At 32.8% G+C, this 7,302-nt stretch overlaps 2 long non-coding RNA genes across 2 annotated transcripts in view; both read left to right on the top strand.

Moving 5' to 3' along the window:
* On the top strand, positions 4,552-6,014 carry LOC110269753. Its single transcript, XR_002358515.1, has 3 exons — positions 4,552-4,788; positions 5,257-5,298; positions 5,922-6,014. It is a non-coding gene; the product is annotated as an uncharacterized LOC110269753 (long non-coding RNA).
* LOC107634555 overlaps positions 6,245-7,302 on the top strand; it is a 2,714-nt gene continuing 1,656 nt past the window's right edge. Inside the window, exons 1-2 of the long non-coding RNA XR_001618975.2 lie at positions 6,245-6,416; positions 6,773-6,809. This is a non-coding gene — a long non-coding RNA (uncharacterized LOC107634555). The remainder of the gene's footprint in view (positions 6,417-6,772; positions 6,810-7,302) is intronic.

Below are 7,302 nucleotides of genomic sequence, written 5' to 3'. Positions count from 1 at the left end.
CTCTAGGACTAGACTCCGGCGAGGAATCCTATCTTTTAACTAAGCAATCTGTCAGACAACATGCCCGTCACTACAAATATCTTCACATAGGGTGTGTCCAGGTAGCTGTCAAACCTCTCATCAGAGAAGGCCTTAATGCTTCCATCCTTATATGTCTTAGAGATATTAGGCACAATGATTTCCAAGATTCTTTAATCGGAACAGTAGAAACAAGCCTAGGACATGGTCCGGTTTACTTCAACTGTTTCCCAAACAAAACGGTCAGTTTGTTAGATGTCAACATCCTTGACTCCCTTTTTCTAAACATGCGAATTCATGGTCTTAACATGAAGGAAGGATCTATCCCAGCCACTTTAATCTATATGATTCAATACAAGGTCATGAACACTTGTAATTCCAGATTCCTTCTTAAATCCAGTGATCGTGAAACTATTTTGTTTGTCACAGACATGACAAAGGCTAACATCACGGTCCCAAGGCTCATAAAGTGGGACGAAATTGACCTTCCTCAGTCATGGTCAATTGATCGAGCCATTCCAACGCAACCTAGACAAGTACCTCTCTTACGAGAGATAAAACAGGATGAATCAGGGAAAGTAGAGATTTTCTTTGATAGAAAAAACTCTTTTTCCTCTAGATCTGAAGCAGGAACATCTAGTGATTTTGCTTCAGCAAGAAGATCTTTTTTCGTGACTTCTCAATCTCAGTTTTCAAAAATTTCGAAACTTGTACGTTCTGAAATTAATATTTCGGGATTACAAAATAATTCAAACATTTCTCAAGCAGTTTATCAAACTGAGGGTAGGCACTCGGATGATGATATTGAAATTGAAGTACAATCTTCCATTCAATCTTCAACATATTCTTCTATGAATGATGGTACCCATGAGTAGCACAGAATTTGTTATAAATAGAGAAGCTTTACGTAAAAACCTTTACTCTGAGGAGTATGACCTCCACAGAGAATGGTATTTACGTACTTATACAGCTACCCAAATCTCATCATTCAAAGAAAAGTACTACAATTTTCTAAATGATGTTAAAATACATATTCCTTTCTTTGAATGGTTTCATGCTTATTCCATCAAAAATGATATTGATTATCCTTTCAAAACCAAACAAACTTCGCTTTCAGCAAATGTTATTTCAACTTGGAAAGTCAAAGACGGGAACTTAGTCAGATCTGAGTTTCCTCCAAAAGGAGCTTTTATTATTTCAAATACGGAAGGACATAACTCTGTTATGGCCTCTCCTTTTAAATCAAAGAATGTAGATGAAGCTGTCACCCTAAAAGATATTAAAAATCTTATTGAGCAATCAAATTATACCAATAGATTTTTACAATGCTTGGGTGATAACCTTTCATCTTCGGGAATTACGTTCTCTTTGAAAAATGTTTCTGAAGCCTCTACTTCTAAAAGTATTGAGAAACCCCTTTTTAAAACTTTCAAAATGAGTAGCAAGGCAAAACAAAGTCTTAAAACCTCTATTTTAAAACAGCAATCTAGTGATTCAGAAGTCATGCAAAAGATTGACCAACTTTTAAATCGTTTTACTACTATCCCTGAAACTCCTACAAACTCTAGTGAGTCTACATCTCGTATTCAAACTCGCTCTTCTATAAAAACTCTATTTTATGATGTTCGTAAAAGTTACTAATCAGTTTATTTGAGATTTTAATATAATTTAATATTTTATCTCTATTTTCATTCTTAATTATTTATATAGTTTATTTACTGAGTTAATACCCATAATTGTAAATTTCTTGTAATAATTGCAGTTTTAGTTAGCTAGAAACATGAATTAGATTTGTCATCTAGGTTGGTGGAGTTAATACAGAAATAAGATTTCGAATTAAGAAAAATAAAACAAATAATTAAAAATTGAGAAAAATATTATTACTAATCTATTATTTGTATATTAGTCGTGCCTCATTCAGCCACGCATCAGCCTCACATTCATTTGAGTTAAAAATAAATAAAATGTAGTAACGCTTCACGCGTTTCTCTATCATCTCAGCTTCCCCCCTTTCTCTTCTCTCTTCTTTAGTTGACGCGCCCCTCTTCCGCCCACTACATCTCAAAAAAATCCCAAACTCCTTTCATTCCTTGGTTCTCTCTTGATGGGGTTTGCTGTCCATCTGGGTCAGATCTCCTCTCTGGTGGTGGTTGATATAGCTCTCTGGATTACGATGTATATGTGGTCGGGTGCACTCTGCTTGTCTCTGCGCTTTGGGTAGCTAGAGTTCAAAGCGCTGGGGTGGTGGTAGGTAAGGATTTACAGAGATTAGATCCTATTTCTGGGAGTGTATTCTAAGAGAAGAGAATAGATGTCTTGATCTCTGAGCATGGTCATCTCTGTCGTGTGTCTCCGAAACCCTAGGTCTTCAAATTCGATCTCCACAATCTGGTTTGTATGTTGTTTTCAGTGGTCGCTACTTCTTCTTCATTTTCGTTGTTTCATTCAATTTAACACCAAGGAAACTAACCTAATTTCGTTGTTTGCAGCTCAGGTCATCAAAGTCGGAAATTGAAAAGGCGAGTTGAACATAGCCGATTAGCCGATTCGGGTAAGTAGCGTGGGTTGTTGTTCTGTTGTAGCTTATTCGTACTTATTGTGTTACTTAAGTTGTGTATTAGGGCAAAGAGCTTAATTTGTATTCGTGCTTATTCTGTTTCTCTGATTCTTTGGTTTTTTATCCTTTGCAAGTACTTTCGTTTTATTTAGTTTAAGTTTTTTTTGGATTGGTTGTGTTTGAGTGTCATATTGCATTTTCGATCCTGAAAGGAAGGATCTTTGGTTTTTTGGCTCAGATTTTGTGTTGGTGACCAAAGATAGTTGACTTTCTGATTTTTACAACTGCAAATGTTGGTGAAAAATGGTTGAAATGGCAAAGTCTAAATTGGAGTCGTTTAAATTGGTATTCAAGGAAGGAGAAACTGTTGAGAACACAAAATGCACTTGAACAAGGTACTCTTTATCCTGTAATTTGGACCCACGTTGTGTGGGAAAAAAATAGAAATAATGGTGTCACATGATGAATTCTTTATCCTGAAGGTGAAGGTTATCATCGTGTTTTCTAGGATTTATTTGATTGTCTTTCAAATAAATGTTAATTTAGTATTATTTTTTATTGTGATATGTTGGTATATGAAGGTGTTTAAAAGATCAATTGAGGATCCTTGCTGGATGATGATATGAGATTGCAGCACAGTTCTTCTGGACACGGAAATGGGCTCAGAAAGTTTGCAAGTTAAGTTAAATAATTTTTCTTTCTGCCTTTTTTTTCATAGAAATTATGTTTAATTTGTTCCTTTTTGTGGTTTTAATTTGTTATTTGAGATAATGCATATTTTAATATACATATTTATTATTGCCAAAATGTAATTAGTCTGAGCAAAACATGAACCCAACTTGCTTAATTAAGAGGCCTGCTTAAGGTAAAAATATAATATGGGAGCTCACAAACTAGATACCTCATGCATCCATCCGAGGGGCCATTTTTGGCAAACTAGACCCTTTTAAGTGTGGTTCAACTCTTTCATACCTCTTATTTTATTTTCCAATCATATCTTTTGAAGTCATTTTAATCATAGATAAAGTTGGTATGGAATCTTGCATCATATTTTCCCTTTTATATTTGAAATTGATTAAGTCAAAAATCTAATTTCCTTTAACTTATGCTAAACATATCCCAGGAAAAATATGACAACACAGTTAAAGAATTCACAAAAGCATTAGATCTGAATCCAGTGTACATTAAAGCTTTAGTAAGAAGAGGAGCTGCTCATGAAAAGCTTGAACATTTTGAAGAAACCATTGCTGGTAAGTTCAGATCTTATATTAGGGGTTATTATACTTTAAGCAGGACTTGAACTTTATTCTCTTTTGCACAATAAGGGGGTAAGTGTAGTTTCTCAAACGGGAAAGGTGCCACCGTTATGTAGTATTTGCCAACCTAGGGAAAATTAGTATGAGTATCATTAGGCATTCCTTATTGTTGGATCTTAATGAAGAAGTACATGTTTTGCATACTGATGCCATTCAGATTTTTTCTTTCTTTTTTGCATCATTAAGTTCATTCATACCATAATTTTTTCACTTCACTAATTCTAGTTATTTTTTCAAATATCAATAGACAGATATGAAAAAGATCTTAGAAATTGATCCCTCAAATGATCAAGTTAGGAAGACCATCACGCGACTTGAGCTGCTTGCTGCAGAAAAGCAAGAAATGATGAAGAGATGATTGGCAAGTTTTTGTTATCATGTTTATCTTGGATTTCAATTATAGTTGCTATTGTATTATGTACTTTGCGTAGAATAGTGCATGGGCATTATTTCCTTACATTACCTTGATCCTTCATGCATACATTTATAATTTGTTACCCAAATATGATGCTCTTTTCTTTATTTCTTCTTGCTGCTGCAAAACTACCATCAATGACGGAAAAACATCCTGTCTTGGTTTCTGTGTATTTATTGGCACATTCATCTAGCTTTTTCATCCATCCTTAAGATTTATTTGAAATCTTGTGGTTGAAATTGGCTAAGTCTATATGTTTGTTTAGTCAGATGAAACCCTTTTTAAAAGAAATTATTTTATCAAAGGAATTTATGGATGCCTTATTATGATATTTCTAAGCATGGGATACCTAGGTGATAGAAAGATATACTATTATTTTGAGTGATGTATGCAACTTTGGGTTTTCAGAGATTGCTTCGTTTTCACTTGTGTTGTTGGAGCTCTTGGTGGCTCTCTTTTTGGTTATGTTCTTGGTGTTTCAGGTCTCTTTCTTTTCCTCACCCTTATTTTCCTGTTTAATAGTTCTGTTTTTATTGAATCATCGTCTCTGAATTGCATCTTCTAATTTCCTTTTTTTTGTCACGCAAGGGGCCACCTTCAAGTGTTTGTTTTTTTCGCCTCTCATTTTGGAATCGATTTTTATGTTGATTTCCTTTGGCCAAGGCACGTTTATTTCTCATGATAGTACAAAAAACTTCAAAATTTATCATTTTCTTTTTCTTTGCAAAATATAGTCGCCAAATTAATCGTCAATGTTTCTTCAAGAAATGGTTTTGGTATTATTTAGACCGATAATGATAATAATACAACAACTCTACCTTTTTGTTCCAAATTGTATATACATTTAAGGTGAATCATTTTGATCCTGCTTATGTATGTGTAAATTATTTTTTGCCTGTTCTTTTTTTGTGTGTTTGTAATAAACCCTCTTTTGATTCAATGCGGTCCAGGAGTTGGAATGGCTCCGTCCCATCAGATTCTAGAGCTGAAAGGTACAATTTTTGGGGATTTCCTTTTTCCTTTCTTGATTTCACGCCTTGAGTGACTAGGATTTCTTATGCTTTCCTTAATATTAATATTGCAAGATAAATTAGGCTTTAAGATCTCAGACGTTCTTATTTATTTGAATTCTTCTGTATAATTTACTTTGACTTTTCTTTGCTAAAAGTTTTAATCTCTAGAATATAATTATTTTCCTGATTGGATTAAAAAAAAAAAGAAGAATAATATTTTGGAATTTTGATCTTACTTGATGAATAATTTTGGATTAAATTGACTGGCTTTTCATTTGTGATGTGTTAAATGTGTATTTTTTGTTGGTGTCCTGCATTTTTTTTTCACGCTTTGGTTTCACTAGAGCTTTCAACTCTTATTATTCTAACTTAAATGATATACTTTTATGCATTTAATTTTAAAAAGCTTCTGTGGTAAAAAGTGAGAAATTCTATAAAGGTCAACCCAATGCACTTCTCTCTGTTGAATCTGTAACCATCAAAGATCTCATATTTGTCTTTTCATCGTCTCCTTTGATATCACTTACTTTTTTATCCTTTAATTTGTTATTATTATTAATTTTTTTAACCTTTGGTTTGTTTTTTTGTGTGTTAATTGGTAGATGGAAAACAGCAAGGCATTGTTGGAGATTGAGGTGAGTTTCATTATTTCTCAGTTTTGTGTTTTACCCAAAATTTTATTCTACTTAGATGGGAGCAAATTTTTTATTTAGAAATTTTGCATCTCTTTGAGACTTTTATTTTATTATGTAGATAAATAAAATCTCGTTAGAGTTTGATGTTATTGATTTTTGGTATGGTGTTGTTGGTTGACTCGTGTCAGTGAGATGATGGATCTTATGAGTTTAGTTTTTGAGTGTTGTTTTTAAATCTTTTTGAGACTGTTTTGTTGTTGGATTTCTTTCTGTTGTGCTAGTTTTGGAGTTAAAACTTGCCCTTATGAGAAGTGTCCCTATCTAGCAACAGCAACAGCAACCACTCCTCAATGGGAAGGAGATTAGGAATTCTGACGAGTTAAGAGCGATAGGTGTGAAGGATGACGATTTGCTTGTGATGGTCCGCTCTGGTGTTGGCAGTGGCGGCGGTGGTGCTGCTAGGTATGACTCTTCATTTATATTACTCTGTTGTTATTTTTGTTTTACTTTGTGTTTTTATGGAAAGACAAATTAGATAGAGGTTGCTATGTAATATTATATGTCTATGAAATTTCTGGACAAATTGTAACTGTGGTTGATTGATTGGCTTTTGAGCTGGGTATAGGATTTAGAGAGATGGCCCCCCAACTCTTACCATCTCTCCGAATTCTATAACCAGTTGAGAAGTCAAATAATCCATTTTGAGTTTGTTTCAAATAATTAACAATTTATTGTATTTTGAATTGTCATCAAGTGTATGGAAATAATGAATCATCCACCTATTTTCTTGGTGTTTTTTGTTTGTAATGGTTTTTCAGCTGTCTTGTTGATGAAGAACTCTCTAAGAAAGTTAAGGTAAACAATATTCCTTTTTTATTATATTTTATATAAACTATGTTAAATAATCTTCCTTTTTTATTATGTTTTATATGGGTATTTGTATTTGTGTATTTTGAAAACAATTTTTGAGATTAGAGATACATTTTAAATTTGCATAACAAATTCTTCCTGAATTTGAAGTCTTAATTCTTTTGTGTAATTGACTTTAGCTTTGCCTTTGCTTAAGGATTTTATCTTTAAAATAAAAATATTTGATTGCTTGATTTTTTAAAAAAAGGAAGAATAATATTTTGGAATTCTGAACTTGATGAATATTTTTGGATGAAATTTACTTTTTTTTTGTCACATTTGATGTGTTAAACATGCATTTTTTGTTGGTATCATTGCTATTGTTTATTGATTTTATAGGTGTCTTTTTATTTTCTTTTAAATCTATATGAATTTATTGTTATTTTAGTTGTAATCTTTTAGTGTATGGTTATGTTTATTGATCAATTTGTTAAAAATT

This window comes from Arachis ipaensis, chromosome B03 (assembly GCF_000816755.2).
Source record: "Arachis ipaensis cultivar K30076 chromosome B03, Araip1.1, whole genome shotgun sequence".
NCBI classification, from domain to species: domain Eukaryota; kingdom Viridiplantae; phylum Streptophyta; class Magnoliopsida; order Fabales; family Fabaceae; genus Arachis; species Arachis ipaensis.
Note: the sequence above shows the minus strand (reverse complement) of the source record. Positions and strands in the feature narration are given on the sequence as shown.